We start from the raw sequence: 19956 nt of genomic DNA, 5'->3' as shown, positions 1-19956 counted from the left end.
TTCCTGGAGTTGTTTGTTCTAGTGCTTGGTCTCTCTTACACAGGTAAGTAATTCTATGTTGCAATCTGATCCCTGCAATGGCAACGTTCCAGATTGTCTCTTGGCTCTGGCAGGTCTTTATCACCTGAAAGCTCACTTTTGTTTTTTTAACATCATTTAAGATAATACCATTTGGAAATCACAGATTGAGTTCCGTACTGAAGACAAGCTGCTTGATAGCATAGCCTAGTGAAAGGAGATGGCAATGTCCTTTGGACAAACGAGAAGAAATATTGCAAGTGGCAAAAATATGTAAGTGGATGATTTGGAAATCTGTCCAAGTGGAGATGTGAGAAGGGAAAGCCACGTTAGCAGTAAGATGCTGTAGGAGAAATGGAGGCAGGAGGGGCTTGAATTGTAGGGGGCTTGGCACTGTCAGTACTGAACAGTGACTTCAGTTTAAATGCGCACTAGTCAGTTTGGCTGGCGCATGGCTCACTAAGTGAATCTAAATTCATCAAGATCCCACTAATAAGCTTTTCAGCTGAACTTGAGTAATACTAATTAATGTAAAATATGAGAGAAATTGCAGTACTTCTCAACGGACCTTTTTAAATGGCAAATAGTGAATATTCGCTGTTTTTAAATCCATAGCACTTGTATTATAAATATAGTAGACATGTTTTTCTTTAAAATCTGTAAATAAGTCTAATAATTATTGTAGTGTTAAGTATGAAGTGATTTGCCAGTGAACTTTCTCTCCCATACCAGAAACTACTGCTGTTAATCAAGCACTGCATTTAGCAGGCATGCCCCGGTGGTGTGCCAGACGCAGGGGGATGCAGCTGCCCTGGCAGGTTCAAAAGATGAGCTGTAAGGCAGTCATTTCCCTGTGGAAAAATTCTGGCAGCTTTGGAGACAGAAATGAGGTGGCTGTGAGTTCTTAGCAAGAAGACATAGATGTAAGGGTTGGACACAAATATGTCCATCGTTAATGTGTGCAAGGACTGAATCAGAGCATTACGAGAAAAGGGGAAGCTGCAGGTGTGTTAAAGGCCATGTTAGGAGTTGAGACTTTGAGTCGTGAATGAATGGGTGAACAAACCCAAAACAAAACAAAAAACCCCCACCCTAGTTTGCCTGGGGAGGGAGATAGAAGAATGGGACGGGGGATAAGGATTCTGAAAACAGCTTGGAGCAGGAGCCAAGTGGGTTTAGGGGTACAAGGCTGAAGCAGCGAGGAGAGGCAAGGTTACCTTACAGGGAAGGAAGGTATAGCTGAGGGAATCGTGAAGTATAGAAATCTGCAGTGTTTCTTGAGAGGTACATGCAGAGATGTATTAGCAAAAGCTTGATCCTAGAAGGATTTAATAGAGTTGAGTCAGAGTAGGAAAGTAACAAAGCAATATGCAAAGAGAAGCAAAGGCTATGGCCTTGGCTGCAGTAGGAAGCGGACCAGAGCAGTTTCCAGTAGCCACAGCAGGGTCACTTTGAGGTACTGGTCCTGGCAGAAAGGGGCTGAAACAAGGCAGGTCCATGGGGGCAAGTTTTCTGTGGCCATTGGCTCTGCAGTAATTCCGTGGAGAGTAAGAGACGAGACAGCCAGCAAATGCTGGCTGAAAGCAACAGAAGCTGGAAGGTTTGACTTGTACTCCTCGTGCCAGGACCTGCACAGAGGTCTGAAGCCTTTGTGGAAGCCTGCTGCTTTCCCCCAAGGCCTTCATGAAGAGGAGCTGCCTGGTGCACATCCTTCTGAAAGAAAAATCAGGTGTTGCTTCAGGCCTGGACTGAGAGGTAGGGTCCAAGGCTGCAGGACAGGTGGGTGCTTGGGGAAGTCATCTGGAAGATTAAACATGTCACAGGAATTTTGGCAAAGAAGTCTCGAGGGCACATACGCTGCTTTCTCAGCTGTTACTACTGCATCTCTTGGGACCTGGGGGCATCAGAGCAGTGGCTTAGGTCACCGAGGGTAGGAGGCAACGTGGGAAGCTGCTGCGTGTCCAACGCATGCTGGTTGCACCGGCAGGGCCGAGCCCTGAGCCCTGTGGACTTTTGGACCTGGAAGTTGGTGGGAGAAGGGTTAATTTGTCATCAGCTGTTTTGATACAAAAGATGAGCCCCTTCCAGTACCTTCAGGGCAAGAGGAAGAGTGAGCACAGCACCGAGGAGGAACACGAAGGCCATCACCCTGGTGTGCTCACCCTTCCCCACCCGGCTGCAGAGCGGGTAGGCTGCCCCCGCGCCACCACCTGGGGGAGCTGGGGGGGGCCTCGGGAGACCCCTGGCACCGCCTGAAGCCCCTGTGCCGTGCGAAACCCGTTTTCCTCATGAAACGAAGCGCTGAGGAAATAATCTCAGATTGAAACGCCAGAAGATGGAAGCGAGGCGGGAAGAAGAGCCAGTTCAGCCGCGGCCCCCTCTGTTGCCCTGGGGCTGCGAGCTTCTGGCCCTGCAGCTCGGTGCAGCCCACCGTCCCCCAGCAAAAGAAATCGTGTATAACGCTCGGGCGGCGCGACCGGCGGGCAGCACGGCTGTGCCTCGGGCGGGGGGCGCTGGGGGGCCTCGGGGGAGGGGCGAAGGGCGGGGGGGGCGGAGCCTCCGCCCCGCCGCGCTCCCCTCGGCGCAGCCGCCCACGCGCCCCCGGCGCGGCCCTTCCTGCGCGGGCGCGCTGCCCGCCGGGAGTTGTAGTCGCGTGGGCGGCGCCCCGCCCCCGCCCGCCCTCGCGGGCTGTGGCCACGCGCGGCGGTTCCGCTTCCCCCTCCGGCTCCTGCCGCCGCCGCCTCGGTGGGTCCCGCCGCCGCCGCCATTGCAGAGGCGCCGTGTGGCGGCCGCGCCCCGCTCAGCCCGCCCGTCCCCCCGAGGCGGCCGGCGCCGCCCCAGCCCGGTGAGTCCGCTCCCACCTGCCCGTCCTTTGTGGGGCCCGCCGGGCCGGGCCGGGCCTGCGGCGGGCGCGGGGCGGCGGCTCCTCACGGCGCTTCCGGCAGCGCGGGCCCGCTGGCTCCGCCGCCTCGGGCACCCAGGGCGGCCGGGCCGGCTGCGGGAGGGCGGCGCGGCGGGGCCTGAGCTCGGCCCCGGCTTTCTGCGGGCCGCGGCGGGCCCCGCCTCGCTGCCCCCGCCGCCGGGAGCCCCTGCGAGGGGCCGCCGCCGTCCGCGGGCTCTCCGAGTCCTTGGGGAGCCGGTTAGAACCTCGGTAACCTCGCCGGGCGGGGAACGTCGGCGTGGATGTGGCTGTTAACGTGGGTTTTCCCGTGAGGATTTGCAGGCGCGGAAGCGGAGCGGGTGCGGGCGGCGCAGGTATCGCGGCAGGCGGGGGGCGCGCCCATGCCGTGGCTGCCGTGCCCGGGGTGCCCGTAGCCCCCCGCCTGCCGCGCCGGCTGAAAACCGTGGCTCTTCGTGCCCCTCACCTGCTTGGTTTCTTCTTCTCTCTGTGTTTTCTGCTGTAGTTTTGCTCCTGCTTTCTGTGTTCGCTCTGCCAAAGCCCTGCAGGGGGGTCTGGTTGCTTAGTGGTAAGCGGCTCGGGGAGCAGGGCGAGTGAAGGCTGTTTTAGCCCAGTATGTGCGAGCAGCTGCCCAAAAGTTGGTTTGGGAGCAGAGTGCATCAGCTGGCCTTCAAGGAGCAATGTCGTGCTTTGCCGGCAGCCAAAATACCTCGGTTCATGGGCTGCCACGGGGTGAGCAAAGGTGCAGTATTTTAATCATCATTATTTTGAAGGTCTTGCAACAATAGCAATGTTAGGCGCAATTCAAACGCAGCGTATCATGGGTTTTTTTATCGTGTTACTTCAGTCTTTCTCTGGTTTTGCCTGTCTTTTTTTTTTGGGCTGTGTTTTTTATACTTAAAAAAGCAGGCATGTTCTTGTGAAAGTTTCAGATCTACTTTGCACCATGGAGTATCCTCATAATATGAGCCCTGGAGTGGTACCTCCCTAAAAAAACAGGGAATTAACTACTTTGTGATTCAGTTTCTTCATTTAGGAGATGGAGGTAATTTAACTCACACGGACATTGTGGAGGCAGGTTGAGAAATATCCGTATGTAACCAAATGAGTTGTTCCAGTTTTATGTTACCAGAGAACTGACAAATCAGACATTTCATTATTACAGACTAATAGACTGAGATAGAAGCAACATTAGAACTATAAAAATGCAAAGCCTTTGTGTTATGAGTTTTTGAGTGGAATCATTAAGATAAGAGAAGCACTTTAAAACATTACTCAGTGAATATTTTGTAAAGGAAGGAAAAGCCTGTTCTGCAGTTCACTGGTTGGGCGTTTCAGTTCTTGAGGCCAGAACAGAAATACTTGAGAAAGACAGCACAGAAGATCTGAGTTACTCCGAGTTGTATGTGAAATTTGACTTGGCTTTGTGCAGACATAGTTGTTAAAGGAAAAAAATGTTGGGCTATTAAATGGGCGATAATGCCTCTGTCTGTCTTACACTTTTTAACACTGTGCAGTGTGTTTTGGTGCATCCAAGGCGTGTGCTCTCTGAGCTGCTGTGTGGCAGCTTGTCAGAGGCTGATGTACTGAAATGAAATTTGTACCGAGTTACAACCTGGATGTTTGGCCAAGTTAGGGGAGTTTCTTTCCGGAGGCACCTGCTTATGTTCACCCACCTCTCTGGGATGGGTGCTGGGGAGGATGGGTGAATGCTTTGACCATGTATGGTAGGTCTAATCTTGTGCTTGTTTTAAAAGGTATCCTTTTAAAAACTCATGCAAGCTTGCACTGTTTGAGTCAGCCTTTTGGTTATGCTTAAAAGAGAAAATTACTCAAGCACCTTTGGTTTTTAAATAACTTTAGAATATGTGTAAAGGGTATTATTGATGCTGCAGATTTTGTCCTTGTGGTGGTGTGGAAAGCTGTAGGGATCCAAATCTAGGTCTATGTGTTTTATTAAGAAGAGAGAGTTCTGCTTCAGAGCTCTTGTATCAGTCTTGGGTTTTCGGTTTAGATTTGCCCCCACCTGTTCTCTGTTTTCTGCATTAGGAGGTTTCTGAGGCACTGAGAGCTTCCCTGTGAGTTTTGTGCCAGTATATTCTTGTTTCTTACAACACACACATTTATTGACATGTCTGTGCAGCAGCCACGACAATGAAAAAGCTATTTGTTCTGAAAACAACCCCTAGTTATAGAGACGCTATTCTAGATGGCAGGGCCCAGCGATAATGCCAGCAGTGATGGAAGTCCTGGGGTCAGAAACCAGGATGCAGGCAGAAAGCTTTGAAAGCAAGTTGACTTGCCAAAGCATGCAGGAGGGAAAGGCAGCGGAGGTATGGTGATGGGGGGAGCAAGAGGAAGGAGAGATCTTCAGCAGCCAGGCACCAGGTATTAGCATGCGTCCTATTCAACTGCATTTCTGCTGGCAGCTGAGAAAAAGCAACGAGTTGCCAAGAGAAGGTGGTTGTTGGAGCTTTGCCTTCTTTTTCCAGAAATGCAGTAGTTGTGATCACTTCTGCTCTGTTCTTGTCAAAGCAGAGGCACTCTCTTGGACGAGTAGAGAGACTCAGAAAGGCTGCACCAAGCTCAGTTGTTATTTTTTCAAGGAGACACCTCCTTCCTCAATCTAAATCGGATTTGACTGTCCAGCCCAAGACTTTGAGAGTGTAATTGCACAATGTCCTCTTGGAGAGGTTTCTGCACCTGCTGTGGTAGTAACAGTAACTGAATGTTCCTTTTGAGTTCAGTTCAACATTGCAAACACTGAGGTTACTCCTTGCCCTGTGAAGTGCAGCGCTGGTAAAGGTAACCAATGACTCGAAGCCCTTGGGTGCCAGGCTCAGCTACCAGGTTGCCTCTTGGAAACGATACAGTCCTCTTAATGCAGCGCTTGGCTGGTGCTGTGTTGATTCTGCCTCTCTGCAAGGTCAGTTTGACTGGGGAAGCGCCATGGAGGAGGCTGCATCTCCTGCAAGCTTTCCACATTCGCAGGACTTTGTTAGGCAGAAATCAGCGTGTTCTCCAGCCTTCTGGCCTAGCAAGGCCATGGGGGAAGGGGTGTGGGCATGTGTGAGCAAGAGGGGGAAGCTCTGGACTCCTGCCGTGGTGTGAGAGCAGCCGTGCTTGTGGTAGGCAGCAGCTGGGAAAGAGAGAAGGATTCCTGGGTACTTGCCTTACGGCAAAGTGCAAGAAACCCCTGGGCAAGGCACCGGTTTTGAAGGCAGTTTCCTTTTAGCAAGGAAACACTGCGGCATTCCCTGAAGGCCTAAAGATTCTTCCTGTGCTTTGCTGTTTGGAATTAGGGTGTCTTGAGACTGCCATCCTGTAAGATTTTAGAAAGCTCTTACCTGTATTTGAATGCAGGTGGTAAGAGGTAACGGATGGTTTCAGGTGAGAATAAGAGATCTAGTGACCTAGCGAACAGGGGCCAGATGGTGAGGTGTAGATTGAGCTCAAGGCTTGTGAGATCTCAGAGCATGATTTTACCTAAAGTTGTGCCTTACTTTATTGGGAAAATACACACTTTAATGCTTGTATTTTGACTGATGTAGTGGACAGTGTCACTGAGAGCTGGAAACACTGGTTTTGGTCCCAGTTCTGTATCTGACTTGCCATTTTTTTAAGTTAATCATTTTTTCTATTTTCTCAGCTGGGAATGGGGTTTAATTGGGCTTTGAAAATGTCTCACCTGGCAGGCAGGCAGAGATGTGTTAGGAACAAGCCTTAAAATTGACAAGTTTCATTTTGCTGTTTAGATACACTTTGGGTGATTAATGCTATCTGTCAATTCACAAAAAGAATTCCTTATGCTTTTGAAAGGCTGAGGTTGCAGTATACTGAAACACTTGAGAAATTGGTGAGGCTTCTTTTTTTCTTCAGGCAAGACAAGTGAATTTTGAAATTCTCTAATTCATGTATCTAATTTTTGTTCATGAATTTCAAATTTGCTTCAGCTGCTAATGATGTACTGGTGCTTAGAATTGTTTTAATGAACACACCTTACTAGGGAAATACAGTATTTTTAAGACTCCCAGAAAGTACTGGGTATAATAGATAGATTGTTGTTGTTTCCCATAAGATCTATGCCCAGCGCTGGTGCAGCTCTGGCAATGACAAGTTTGCTCAAAGCTGAATGCTTAAACAGCGTGAGTTTGTACTGAAATACTGGATGTTGTCCTGGAAGATACATGGTTACCTGTTGTCAATAACTATACTATATTTGAATTTTTGGTCAGGGCTGTTCTCTCTGCCAATTAGCAAAAATTGTTTCCTATCTTTAAAGGAGTTATTTTGATAAGACAGGTTTAATACTTTGTAATTCTGTACTTTCATTTCGAAGAAAAGTAGCTGTAGGAAGGAACTAACATGTTAGGGCAATGGTGACTATGATTTAGAAGTGGTGTACAATGTTAAGAAAGGGATTTAACATCATGTGAACCAGAATGAGAGCAGCTGGCAGGTGTGTTAAGGAATGGAAATGTACTAAAAAGTGTCTCCAATTCAACTTCTACTTTTTTTTTCTGAGGTTTTCTGCTTCCTGTGATAGGTGCTGGTGCTGGATTATTGGGTGTATACCCATGGGACTTTGTCAGTGTTTGTAGGGTTTCCAGTTATCCAATTGCATAGGGTTTATTTTAGAAACAATTGTAATACTTTCTGCTCTGTTGTATTTGTTCTTCACTTACAATCGTTCTAGAACTGCTTTGACTAACAGAGGTATCTCTTGGGCAAGAGCAAGAAAAGGCTGTTTCTGGAAGATGCTTTTTAAAATCATCTTTGCATGTTTAAGCCCCTTTCCTCTTGAAAATGTCTCCGATAAAGTCAGAACGTGGAGGAATGAAAATATCTTTCCCCTAAGTGTCTATTTTAAAAGGCCCTCCTCTTATAAAGTGGTCTTCTGGGGATTTGGGCTTCAGACAGAAGCTGCCTGGGCAGTTTCTTGTGGAAATAGCTCATTGAAAGTACACTTCAGCTTGTGTGGTACCTGCTTTAGGGTGTAAAATAAAAACTGTGTAATAAGTTATGTTAACAATTCAAAGTGAGCAACTTTTATAATTCCAAAACATTACTCAAAAGGTAAAAGGAGAAGAAATGTAAGAGTCTTTCAACCTTTTCTTCTGTTTTAAACAGTTTGACCAATCAGGAATTCCTAAGACAAAGAATTACACTGAATCCAGGCAAAATGTTCAAAAATGTTTATCAGACTTGAGGAAAAAAAATTCTGGCCAAATTCCAGGTGCTTTTGAAAAGGGCCTCTTTGGAATTTAGGAGGTAATGGAAAGGATCTCCCTCTCTTGCTACAGGCAGGTCACATCAGTCCCACAGCCTGGAGGCTGCCTAAAATGCCAGCAGCAAACAGTCCCTGAAGGTGTTGGAGGATGAAGGACCAAAGGGTGAGGACAGTCATCCACGGAGTCCCAGCTATGTGTCCATAAGCTTTTTTTGGCCGACTTACATGGAAACATTGGTCTAAATGCTCATGCTAAGGCAGTTCTCCCACTGCTGTGTTGGTGTGCTGTGGGTGTGCAGAGAGATGCTTCCTCGTTCAACAGTGGCTACTTGGTGGCATAAAAAGATGCGATTTTAGTTTTGCAGCTCATGTAGCATGGGAATACAGAACGTAGCAATGGCGTTAATGCTCAGCTTGGGCAGCTGCAAAACATTTGGATCTTAGTTGAGTCTTCTGAGCCTGGCTGACGTCCTGCGTGGTCTCAGATGGCTGGTACTGTGTGTGCTTGCTTTGGGCCAGCAGGTTAATTGCAGTTCATTAAATACTTGATGTTTTATACTAGTGTTAAATAAGCTGAGTGCTCGAGATTTTCCCCAGGACATTAAGTCCACCTGCTGTGCCTGATTTAGACCAGAAATACCTGACTGTGAGGGATGCTGCTTGATTTTACACCTAGGTAGGTATGGGAGCCAGCCATTTGGGTTGGAAGGGGAGAGGAGAAGGTCATCCTCTCCCCAAACCCTGACTCCAGTGAGCTTGTGCTGTGGCATCCCTGAGCGTGGTGATCTGTGTCAGGGAACTGAACTGATGGAAAAGGAATCACTGATGTTAAACTTGGCTTGAAAATTTTGCTCAGTGATCTGACACGAGTGGCCCAGTTTATAGCTGCTGGAGAGTTGCGTGCCTGGCTTTCTGCTCCTGCTTTTTTCACAGGTGTTTCTGAGATTTTGGAAATGTTACTTCAGGTCAAATGCAAAGCAAACAAATGGGTGTTTATTTGTAGATCTTGTCACAAAATACTAGCATTGTTTTCTGTGGCATAGAAAGTAGATTTCTGATGTTGTTAAATGATTTATTACTTCAAAAATGCCTTTTTTTCAGTGTGTGAAACGCTAGCTGTAACTATTACGAAAATGAATTGTGAGAAATGTTTGATTTTCAGAGTTGGGACATTATCACTAAGTGTGAAATACTTAGTAAAGTCTTTTCTGCTTGTCTTGGTTGTGAAGTCCAGGATTTTCAAAGATATTTAGCAATAAGAAGAGTTAATTTTAATCTGGTGCTAACAAGCTAAGGCACTTTGATACAAATGTCCAAGCTTACGAAGTAATCCGCTGTGGTAAAGATGGCCTTGACTGCTGCGCTCAGGAAATTCATGCGAGTACCTTCTGCGTTTTGTTTCTGGCATGTTGCAAAGTGGACGGCAGAGCGGTGGGTTGAGGACAGTTTCGCAGTAACCGAAGTAGTGTTGGCAGTGCTGGCGAGTCAGTGCTGCTGTGAATGCTGCTGCTTCTGCCCAGCCCTTCTAGACCTATTTGCGGGGTTTTTATATGTGTGGTATAGTACTGGTTTGGGTTTGTTTTGGGTTTTTTTGTTTGGTTGGTTTTTGGGTGGGGTTTTTTTTTTTTTTTTTTGAGGAGATTGGTGTTGAGGATTTTGGATACAGATTATTTTTCTAGGTAGCTGTTGGAAATGGAAAATAAAAATTTAAGAGTAGTTCAGTATAGCTGGTTTGGATACTTTCATCACAAGTAGGGCTGTGTGTTTTACTGTGTGGTTGTGATGTCTTTTATTTTTTTTATTTATTAATAATTATTCCACTGTAAATTATTTTACTTCTAAGAGGAAAAATTCTCATTCTCCTTGGCTTGTTGTTTGTATGCTGGAAAGTCTTACAGTCTTTTTTCAGCACAAGTAGATGTACTTATGCTTGGTGAAACTGGACTGAGTATTACTTGTGGAAGAAATTAAGACACCTGGTAAACCTATATAATAGCCTGCCCACAGCAGTATTACTAGAGCTTGGAGTATCTAATGTAATAATGTTTCAGTGTCTTAAAAAAATAAATTGGAAAGAGGGTTGGAGAAAAAACTAAATGAAGGATAAGTGAAAATACCAAGAGGGAATGATATTTTTATTTTTTCTTTAATTCATGGTAGTGTTGCATTTCTTTTGCATTTCCAGCAAAAGAAAATTTGTATTAACACCAACAGGATTGAAACAATATTTTTTTCCATTCCCTCATTGCTGCTAAGAGATACTTATTGGATGCATGGTTGGCACTGACTTTTATCTTGTAACACTTCAAGCATGAGTTGTTGGGGATCCTCCTTGCCCTGGATTGAAAATCAGTAGTACTTTTCTACCAGGTCTTATTTGGCTGGGTGACTGGTGATGGTTGTACTTTACTTTCTTAGCCCTTCCAAAGCCCACAGGCCAAAGTGAGATGCCAGCTTTCTAAATTTAAAACTGCACCTTCACTGGAGAAATGTCTTTGTTTCGAGGATCTTGGTCACGATTGAAAATAGATGTAAATCTTGTTCTGTGTCACTCTGATTAAATGAGCATGATCGTGTTTCCTATGCTGCTGAAATAGCTTTCTCTTCCTAACCCTTAATGGTTTTGCCATTTTGTCAAATAACTTGTCAGTAATTCTCAACATTTGGGGTCACAATTGTCCCTTTCTCTTGTTTATGTTTTTAATTTCCTAAAGGAGGTTTGGGTATCATCAGTGCTTTCTTTTTGGCTTCACTTGTGCTGCCTATGTGCTCATACATACCTGGTCAACGGAGGATGATGGGCCATTTTTCAGTGAGCAGCATGGTGATAAGACTGGTGGCAAGTGACTGCTCAGACTGATATTTTGTGGACTCTCTCTTTGTTGCCAAGTTTATTAGAGATTTTTATCTCTGTTTCACTCCGTGGAAATGGCTTACTGAAATTCACTTCCTGTTTTCTTAACAGAATTGAAAGGACCTGAGAAAATTTTCCCGTAGATGACAAGCTCTTGGAAAGTTGACCACTTCTAAAGGTATTATATTAGGGTTAACTTCTTCCATAGTTACAATAAATTTTATAAGAGGACAGTCTTCTTTTGTGTATTACAATAAAAGTGTGTTTGAATTTTCATAATCACAGAATTTGTAAGTCTTCCATGCTCATTTGTTGCAACAAAAAAGGTTTTATGCCCTCGTGCGTATGTTCAGACTTCCTGGTACCAGCAGCTAATAGTATTGTAAATTAAAAAGCAGAAGACTTGGAAGGCATAAAATTGAGCTGGGTCAGGCTATCGCTGTGTCTCACCCAAGGTACTGATTGCAGTCTCTTTTTGATGGATATCGGCTTCAGTGTAAGGACTCTCTTAAATGGCTTTTTGGAGCTGGGATGTAGTGCAAGCCTTGCTTCAGCTGCTGTCTGCAGTACCCTGGTTTTGCAGTACCTCCAGAGGAAGGAGTAGATTATCACAGAGTGACGCCTCCCTGATAGATCCTTCATCGTCCTGTGATTCAGGGCTTGGCTAGGGCTGAAGATGAAGGTAACGCTATAATGCGAGTCTTCAGTTCTTGTGTTGATGGCACAGCATGAGCAATGTCTCCCCTGACAGATTACTATCACGCATCTCTTGCAATGGAATTGGAGCCCCTCAGGTAAGTGGGGTATCTCTTATTTCTGTTGGAGTGAATAGCTTTAATTTTTTATTGGGGTGGTGTGGATGGACCTCATGGACAGAAGCCTACATTTCACCTATGAGTTTTTGTGTCCTGTAAATCTGGTAGACTTTAGTCTTTGAGGTCTGGTCTATGTGAGTTCCATCTCATCCTCTCAGACATCTTCAGCTGCTTTATAATTGCACAACTGTTACTGGAGGCAAGATGATAAGGTAGAATTGGGTTAGAAAACTGCGTCCTTTCATATGTAAATGCCTGAGCCTCATCAGAAAAATGCATTTTCTGAAGCTTTACTCTTGTTCTGTAACAATTTCACTGGAATCTTAGAATTCTGCCCATAATCTAACTCGTTCTTTACTGAACCGGTTGGTACGTAGTTATTACAGGTAGAGCTGGCAGGGCAAATTAAGTTTAAACTTCCACAAGTGCTGCAGTACTGCACCATCCTTGCCTAGACAGCTCAGGCCTTGCAGCTTAGCTGTGATAGCTGAAATGCTAGTAGTATGAAATACCCTAAGGAAACACTTTGAGTAATAGCTTCAATAGGATCACATTTACAGTTGCTTAACATCTTGTATAAATTTAGCAATGTGATAGATGCCAAAAGACAACCTGTCACCAGTCATAGAGACCTTCACACGAATTGGCTTTCGTATGTGCTTGTGTTAAACTCCTGTTATAATTTGTACAATTATATGAGGTTTTTAAAGTCTTTTGCAACTTTCTAAGTTCAGTATTATGTTTTGTCAGCTGTTTAAATATTTTAACTTGACAGCTTCCTTTGGAAGCTGTTCTGCTTCAGAGGGTGCTGGTTATCCTGTGTTATAATTTTTACAATCTCTTTGTCTATTCAGTTGGTAACTGTTCTTAATTTTGTATTTTTAGTTTTTAAAAAGTATTTCATTCTTGATCTATAAAATCAATTTTTGTGGTCCTGGTGCTGCAGCATAATGTATAAACAGTTGTAGACGGCTAGAGATAATTTGTGTCTAGTTTTCCATCAGTAAAGCTGGGGTAAAATAGTAAATTCTGTGAAGTGTGCTAGCATAAAATGGTAGGATGTATTACATCACTTTGAAAATTTGATAAATTTGTTTAACCATTCACAGTTGGTGTTTAAACCATTGTAAATTTATTTACATGCATGTATTTTCAGGATATTTTTACCATACGTTTGATTTGTGAACTGCAAGAAGTGTATGTAGTAGTACTAATAAATGGAAGTAGTCGGGGCTTTTTATCTTTTTTTTTTTTTTTCCCCTCCTCCTGCTTACTGGCTTCTATAGTTGCTGTGTAGGCTTGGCAAAAACTAAGTTTCCACATGAGGATATGAGGAATAAAGATGTGTTGTTTTTGACTTATGATACAATGTTAAGCTTTTTTTGGCTGATTTTCTTTTTTAATATATTTTCATTTGTAGCCTGTGCACCAGTTCTAGTTGGTTTGGAATAGTTTCTTCAAGCATTTTAGATAGAAACCTATTTGAGTGCAAAGAGTGAGAGTAGTTTTACTAGGAATGACTTAAAAAAGAAAAATGAGAGCATTAATTTAAAAACCTCATTCTGGCAGCAAGTTTTTTGAATGCAAATTTTTCTTTCCAGCTTCCAAATAAGTGCCAGGCTTCCTGAAAGATATGCAAAGCATCTGCCCAAATTTCAGGGAATTTCTGCATTAAACTGTACATTAATGTGTTGCTTGTATGTGTGCAAGTAATTTTAAAGTAGAAAATCTGTAACAGCATACCAGGCAAACCAGGGTAGTATCACAAAAAAAGAGTTCTGGGGTGTGAATACGGCTGAATGATTTGCAGAGCCAGTTTCCCTCATTGCTTTTTCCCTGAGTTGTTCTAGGTATTAGTTTGCTGTTTTTCTGTTGATGAACACAGGTCTTTGTGTCCAAAATTTTACATGTGTTGATACCTTGAATTCATGTTGATTTGAGTTGTGACAGCTGGAGCTTGTGCTTTTCATACTGTTTATTGCTGTTTGAAATAATGGGGAAGGGATTGTCTGTGGGTGCGATGACTGCAGAATTTGGTTGCATGCCCTATCTAGATATCTCTACCTCTCCTCATAGAGTTAAATATGCCAAGAAAATATAGGCTAATCACTTGTCTCTCTTTGTATAAAATTTTAAAATCAGCAGCGTATTGAAGTTCTCTCTGAATGTGACAATATTGAAACATTTGTACAAACTAGCTGTGGGCAGAAGTTGTGAGGTTTTGTTGCAGAGCTCTGGGGTGTATTTTACTAAGATCCAATGCCATCTTACCGTCCTGAGCTGCTGTTGGTAGAGAAACACTGGGTTGACCCTTCCTGTGTTGCTTTCGCTTGGATTTTTCTTGTTTTAATAAACTGACAGCCTCATTTCCAGACTCATAGGATGCCCTGCTTCCCCCACGAGATCTACGGCTGGCTCCTGCTAACGCCTTGCAAGGAAACTAGTTTGCTGTTGTCCCCTCTTCCCAGTTTTCCTCCAAATAACTGCAGCACTGAACACTGCTTTGTACTTTCCTGTTACCAAAAGTAGTCTGGCCATGGTGGGGGCGTTACCAGTTTTGCTGATGTGGGCAGGACCCTGGTTGGGGTCGAGGGAGCCAGACCTTGCTGAACTTGCTGGTGGCAGCAGTGCTATCTACAGCTTTGGAGACGGCTGCACCTATTTATACTTTTAGGTTATTCTGGCAACAGTGAGGCTTAGAAGCTGTGTGTGTTTCTGAAAGGGCTTAAGGCTTGTACAGTTTGTGCATAGTAGCCACAAACAGCTTTTTCAGCTAGTGGCAAGTGAACTTGCCTGGTGCAGAAATGGGATGCTTCAGGGAATTCCGCTCATGTAGGCGTTTGAGTGTGTAGAAATCATTGTACTTGTCTGTCATGGCACAAATGAAATATAATTTTCCCAGGTGAAATGATCTCTAGTCTTCTGTATGATGCTGCTAGAATATGCTTAGGAAATGAGTTATGTCCACTCAAGCCATCTCCGTGGGGTTTTTTTGAAAGGCCTGTTGCCATGCTCAAGTGCTGCTTGTATTTACAGGTACTGCATTTGATTTCCTGTAGACGTTGCTCTTTCTGGCTGAATTTATGTTCGGTGTGAGCATGAAGAAGTAAGCATCTCGGGCTTGGGGCTGCTCACATAGGGGTTTTGGCAAACTGTTCCAAGTGGTTGCAATCATTTAGCAGCTCGCTGTACTGGTATCCGCTGGTGTGCACCATGGCTGGGAAAACCAACTTGGAAGAGGCAGAATTTCACATTTGTGAGGTTTTATGCCAGGCCAGCACTGTTTGACAGCGCTGTGTGAAGAGTCAAGTGTTTGGCCCCCAGGGCTGATGAGCGGAGATGCAGTTACCGTTACCAGCTAGCAGTAGCTGCAGCTGAAGCAAGCCTTGCCAGCCACTAGAGAGAAGGAAAGAGCTCTATTCTGCCTGCTTATGAAAAAGATAGCTTTTCTTGGGGAAACTATTTCTCTCTTGTTTCCCCTTCATCTTTTCTGTTATTACTCCTTTTTTCCATAGCTGAAACTTGACAGCTCTACCAGTGTGATGAGGGAGTGATGGATCCCTTAATCTTGGATGCTTGGCTTTTTTTTTTTTTTTTTGCCACCTTGGTACACACTGCATGTTTCCTCTTCTCTTTCCAGTTAGCCCTGGACCTCTAATCTGGATGAGTAAGCCATGGCCTTGTTTTACCATTGCCCAGTAGTATTTCCGGAGGTTAAAAAAGCCTTTGCTTTCTGTTAGATTTACTGGTGATTGCTCCGCACAGCATCAGTAGCCTGGTGGTTTTAGAACTATATTGCCTTACTGAGTGGTGGTTAGCTAGGTTAAATGGCTGTGAACGCTGTTAGAAATATAAAAGTGCACCAAGCTGTATAGGTACCTCATGCAGAGTAGCCTTTATTCAAATAACTTTTGCTCTGGAATGCGTGATCCCGCCCTGCCTGTAAATGCCAAGTTTAATTAAGAGAGAATCTCAATGATGAAATGCAGACTTAATTTTTTTCTTCTTGTACACTTTCCCTACTTGCCCTTTTTTTCCCATTCTCCTTTGATCTTTAGAAAACCTCAGCTCGTGAAAATAAAGGCTGAAAAGTGTCTTCTAAGTTAGTGAAATATGAGTAAGCACAAACACCTTGAATCATGGATTTGCATGTGATGTGCGGGCTGCGGGCTGTCTCGTCTGTCTTTAGTTGAGTCAGATTTTTAAGTAGGTAGTGCAGGGGTAAGTAATTTCCTTGTTGAGGGTTGAATAGGCTTTTTCAAACACCTTTGAGTACGTTATCATTATGCAGCCTTGCACAATGGTTCGTTGAAGGAAAGCTGTGGCTGTGGGCTGCATAAAACGAAGTGTGGCCTGGGTTCAGCTGGTAACTACCCATCCCTGCAGCGGAGGGTGGAAATAGGTCCCGGAGGGTGGAAATAGGTCCCGCTTCATTTAATTCCTCCTCCACTGCGCTCTGCGGCCCTGCCAGGGCTGCCTCTTGGAACAAGGTGGGAATGGGCATTGCGGCTGTTGGCTCGGCTGGCTGGCTCGTTTCTGTGTGCTGCTGTCGTCAGCTGGCAATAATGACGTCATAACCTTGTCGAGTAAGTTTTCCTGCCAACCTTAGGGGAAATGGGAAATAAAGGCAGTTGGGAGGTTACTTCTGAGGCCTCTCTGCTACTGTCGTCAGTGGTGTTTGAGCTGTTTCAGAGGCGATAAAGCAGAGAAGAGGTTTCTAGTTCATTGGTGGTACAATATGCCAACACAGTTCAATAGTGCCAAATACATTTAGTGAAGCAGAAATGAATATTCAGGTGGGAGTTGATTGCTGTGAATGCTTTAAAGGGAGGAAGTGGGGATGTATCACAAGACTTGCAGGTGGCAGCAGTATATAGTGAAGTCAAGTATCAATTTGCTTGTATTTTCAATGAACTAATGTTTTTTTTTATCAGGACTCTTGCGCACCTTGTTCTGGTCTGTGCCTCTTCTGAGTTTTCCCTGTTGATACTTTTTTCAGTAAGAAAAGTAGCTGATAATTGAGAAATTATCACCCTTTCCCCAATTCAAATAATAAAAAAGTTGAAAATTTGGGAGAAGTCCTTACCAGGTTTTCTGGTATTGCTGATTTGGTTTGTGTGGGGATTTTTTGCTATATATACAGACTTTGTGAATCTGATCTGCCACTTTGGAAGGCTGCCAGAATCTTAGAATTGTAACCTGTTTCACTTGTCTTGTCAATGACTATATGGAAGATGTACCCTGCATTGAGGGGTGAGGCTGGATTACCTGCAAGTATTGCGTGGTGAAGAAGCACTAGCTGGAACGTGCTCATTTGTGTTAGCTGTCCAGGGGATGACAAAATGATGCCTACCACTGGTCGCTTCTTAGACTGGGATCTGTTTTTATTTAAAAAATGACATTTTTGCGGACTGGTTGCTCATTTTCAGTGCAAGACTTTGCACATCTGCCGAGTGCCTTAAGGAGTAAATAGTTGAATCGCTTTAGGTTGTAACGTATTTTGGCAATGGTTTTGAAGAATATTTTTCTTTAGGCAGCCCTAGCAACCCTTTCAAATACCCCATGAATATTTGTCTGCCATAAATTGGCTGATGGTAAGCACACCTCATCACAGTTTTCAAGAGATTATTCCTTCTAGTGAACAAAAGGTAGTTTCCTTTCTGTTTTTATTTCTTCTGTTCAACCATGCTCCCACCCCCCCACCCCCTAACTCTCTTCTTCACTTGGCAGTTAAATGGCTGTTCTTTTTCTCTGTGCTATGTTCTCCCTTCTATTTGCATGACTCGGCAAAAATCAAAAGGCAATTGAGGGCTCGGAAAAAGGCAAATTGGAAAGAATTTAACTGGGTATGTTATATGTGTCATCCAGTCTGATTTTGCAGAAGACTGAGGTTCTCCTATACTACTGTTAGAGTGGGAGCATTATGCATCGCTTCTGTCACATGCAGTGGTAAAAGGAAGACAGCAAGAGAGGACCTGTTTAGAAACTTCACGGTTGTAGCCCTGCTGCTTTGAAGGAGGCAAATTGGTGCTTGGTGGCTGTTAATTTTGAAAAAAAAAAAAAAAAAAAAAAGATGCTGGCAATTTACTGGCTCCAGTAGTTGGTCAGGCTTGTGCCGAGCAGTCCGTTTGGTTAATATGTGACCTTTTGTATATCTTTGTGAGAAATTTATGTGATCACATATTTTTTATTGGTGTTTTCTCAACTGCATCATTTGAAGGGGGTATTTTGCTTGTTTGTGCTTGTAAATTAGGGAGATCTGTGCTTGTTGGAGTATTTTGGGTTAGTCTAGTTTCCTCTCCCCTCCCTGTAAGGGAAAGTTAAATAAAAATAACTGGTGGCTTTTGCAGGTATGTGGTTTGGCATTGACCAAACACTTTTATCTGGGATCCCCTAAAGCTGGAAAGGGATGTTTCAGCAAGTCCCGTGGAGATTGATGCCTGCCTTTTAAGAGGTGGAAAGGCTTTGACAGCTGCATGTTGCATTAGAGCATCTATGTGTGTTTTTAATAACTGTAGGTGGAACAGATTATACTGCTGGCTCTTGCTGGCCATTATTAAGGTTACTCTTCTTCTTGCTTTTGCACAAGTCCTTTTCTGGCAGGCAGAAGAACTCTGACTGCGTTTGCCCAGTCTGTGAGAAAGTAATTCTTCACCTGCTACTGCTGGGTTTTTTTGTGCAACTTTTCTGAGTTGAAATGAAGACGTAAGTATTTTGTCTCTGAAGGTAATCTCATACTGTTCCAGAAAACTCCTTTTTGGATTGGATTAAAAAAAATCTCATGGATCCAAATGCTTCAAGTTGGAAAGTTTTGCTTTTTGTGGAGAAGACAGCCTGAGACTTGCTGGTTCTGTGAATTTTTCAGCAGTGGTGAAATAATTTCAAGTTGATGAGCTGCTGAACTAACATGCTGTTAGGATGGGGCAGGAAGTAAGCTGTGGCTAGGTAGCACCATCTGAATAAAAAGTTGTCAGAAAGCTGCTTTCAGCTAATCCCTGGGAGGAAGTGAGCTATAATCAGTACTAAGTGAGCTAATCACAGGAAATCTATTGCTCAACAGGAGCCTGTTTAAAAATATAAAAAAAAAGGTGGGGGGGGCGGGGAGAAAGGGGGAAAAGAAAAATACTCAGGCAGTTGTTTAATTCTGCTTTTAGACTCCAAATCTTTTTGATCCAAGAAAATGGAATATCTGATGAAACGAGCAGCCTTGGATCTCCACTTAAAAACTGCATGATATATAGATCTGTTTGCCCTCTTTTCCAGAATAATGAAGCATCAAGTCTCATCTCCTCCAGTAGAGTGTTTTTCCAGGTATTAAAAGGTGGTGGTGTGGAGGGGCTGCAGATCAGCTGGCTACCAAAACCACTGGGGGTCAACGGACTGGGAATGAGTCAGCAGACGTTTTCAACAAGAGTTTTTATAATTCAAACCCAGTGTGGCACATGACTGTTTTAAATGTCTTGTCACATGGGTCTTTTCTTGGAGCATCACACACTAGCTCTTTTATTGTATTGTTTTTAATTACTTTGTGCTTCCTTTCACTTGACATCTTCTGCCTCGGAGATTTGTTTGTGAGACACCTATTTTGCTATTTTCCTCTGCTGTGGACCTGGCTGTCCCGGATGCTGCTCTTTGTGTGTGACAGATGTTGCCAGCAACACCCTACAGGGCTCCATAGGAAGACAGCAAATGACAGCTGCCGCCATACAGATTGCTGTAAGGGTAACTTTTCTCAACCCGGGTGCCCTCTGCTGCAGCAGGGACAGGGAAGTGCACTTTACCATCAGGGTTTTTTTCACTTTTGATATGTTAATTTTTCTTCCTCTGTTCCTTCGGTCGGACACCAGGTGCTTTTGCTGCATTGCTTTCAAGCACTGTGCCTGCTGCCCGTGTCTGGCCCGTTGTGCCATTCTCCTTGCAGCAGTTCAGGTGGTGTCTCAATAAGCTTCTGCAAATGTAATGGCACATCAAGGACTATGATTTCAAAAGCAAAGTGGTTATGTTTCTTAATGCATTGTTAGCCTGAAATTAGTTACTTCTGCTTTTTAGTCAACCCTGCAAAACAGACTTAAATTTGATGTTTGTGTTGCCCCTTTGATAGTGAATGACCCGAGTAATTTTTACCTTCAGTAAACAGAAC

At 44.2% G+C, this 19956-nt stretch overlaps 1 protein-coding gene across 4 annotated transcripts in view; it reads left to right on the top strand.

Moving 5' to 3' along the window:
* The first annotated feature begins 2704 nt into the window (after positions 1 to 2704).
* Positions 2705 to 19956, top strand: part of PAK2 (p21 (RAC1) activated kinase 2) — a 47796-nt gene continuing 30544 nt past the window's right edge. Inside the window, exons 1-2 of one of the 4 annotated variants that reach the window (XM_056358105.1) lie at positions 2705 to 2863; positions 11113 to 11179. The gene's annotated coding sequence lies outside the window, so the exon portion shown is untranslated. Of the gene's footprint in view, positions 2864 to 3008; positions 3274 to 11112; positions 11180 to 18981; positions 19128 to 19956 lie in introns of those variants that run through there. The other 3 variants (XM_056358106.1, XM_056358109.1, XM_056358111.1) reach the window with 3 other exon arrangements.

This window comes from Falco biarmicus, chromosome 13 (assembly GCF_023638135.1).
Source record: "Falco biarmicus isolate bFalBia1 chromosome 13, bFalBia1.pri, whole genome shotgun sequence".
Taxonomy (NCBI): domain Eukaryota; kingdom Metazoa; phylum Chordata; class Aves; order Falconiformes; family Falconidae; genus Falco; species Falco biarmicus.
The sequence above is the reverse complement of the archived record's forward strand: the minus strand, read 5'-3'. Positions and strand labels throughout refer to the sequence as shown.